The following is a 1,799-nucleotide window of genomic DNA, read 5'->3' on the forward strand; positions in this document are numbered from 1 at the left end:
CCCCCAATAACCTTAAGAAATCGCTTGGTTGTTTTTGTCTGGGGGCCACACCCAGTGGAGCTCAGGAGCTCCTGCTGGTTCAGTGCTCGGGGCAGTCGGGTCTGCATGCAGAGCATTGCCTGGGCCCCTCGCACCTCCTTCTCCAGCCTCCCCCACTCTGGAGCTGAACTCCAATCAATGGCAGAGTGCGCTTAAGAGCCACGGCCGAGGACAGTGTTGCATCTCCAGGGCACTGTGTGCACATCCTCTGGGCTTCACACCAAGACAGAGAGCTCCCCGCTTAGGCCCACCCAAGGGCGCCACTGTCCCCTCCGCAGAGCTTCATTTCCACGGAAACCACAGCTGGACTTCAGATTTGGTTGAGGTCAGGGTTGCAGGGCAGTCCAGTGGGCATGGCTCCAATCCCCAGCCCCACGGATGGCTCCCTGAGTACCGACAAGACTCACTCTGGAGCACTGAGCCCTGAGCACCAGTCTCCAAAACCAAGCCCAGCCCACGGTCCAGGGGATGGCCGGCCGGTGGCAGGTGGGAGCAGCAGTGCCAGGCACGGTGCCCACACTTGGGACGCTAGCCAACTCACAAGCTGCAGCTCCCCCCGGCTCCCTCCGGGGAAATAGCCCAACCAGCAGTCTGGTGGGCGGCTCACGTCCACTCAGGCCTGCTCCGCTGCCCCCCCTTCCGATCCCAGCATGGCCACTTCCCCGGGACACTCGTCTTCCAAGTCCGTTTCCTCTGCCACGAAACAAGAATGCCCACACCAGCAGCAGGGCGTTGGGAAGGCCAAGGTGCCTCCCGGAGGCTGATGGCAGAGGAGCAGGGGGGCCTCGGCAAGGAGGCTGCAAGGGGTGGCCTTGTGCTCTGCACTCAGGGGTGGGGTGTGGTACCCGAGTCCAGGGATGCCCGACACCGGTAGGAAGGGCAGAGAGGGACACAGAGCAGTAAAAAGAGAAGAAATAGCAGCAAGGGAAAATGAAAGTGAGGAAAGACTGAAACACGCGCCCTCTGGCTAAAGTGAAACCGGGTGAAGGACGCCAGACACGGCACTGACCAGAGCTGCCCCCACATACAAGATGGGGCTGTTCTCCATGCCGGCCCCGGACAGCAGCCCAGAGCTGGGGAAGGGGACGGAGACCTCAGCTGGACGCCGGGTCAGGGATCTGAGGCGGCCAACACACAGGGTCTGTTGCTACATACAAGCCCCACAGGCATGGAGGAGGGGACTTAACTCAGAGCCTCTCAGGAGCCAACTGGACTTGGGGCCCCACAAGAGTCGCTATCCCTTGCCGAGCTTCTTGGAGGCACTCGCACCATTCTAGGGGCTGTGACTGCTAGAGGGGCCAGCCCAGCCCTCCTGAGAAGATTGTATGAGTGAGTGAGTGAGTGAGTGAGAGAGCCCACTGACCAGCTGGGAAGGGCGTCCTGGCCCACCTGCCGCCCCGGGCCGCAGCCCCTGAACACAGGACCTTCCTCGCCAGAGACCGTGACAGGAGGGAACCACGGGCTGGTCACTGAGGAGCCTGCTACGGCCGTGAGGTGGGACGGCGCATCCCCAGGGCGAGTGCGGAAGGGACTGGACACCATCCTAGTGCTGATTCCCACTGGTGGGGTGAAACAGAGTGGGTGCCTCCTCGCCCAGCCACCCAGAGCCCTGGCGCCACCCTGACAGCCGAGGCCAGAGACATAGGCGGGTGCACGGTGAGCCTACGGCCTGCTCGCCCACGGGACTGTCTTGGAGGAGCCCCGATGTGGGAGCACTTCCGCTCACGGGGTCCCGCAGGAGGCGCCGGTGCACGCGTGGC

Source organism: Sorex araneus, chromosome 2 (assembly GCF_027595985.1).
Source record: "Sorex araneus isolate mSorAra2 chromosome 2, mSorAra2.pri, whole genome shotgun sequence".
In the NCBI taxonomy this organism is placed as follows: domain Eukaryota; kingdom Metazoa; phylum Chordata; class Mammalia; order Eulipotyphla; family Soricidae; genus Sorex; species Sorex araneus.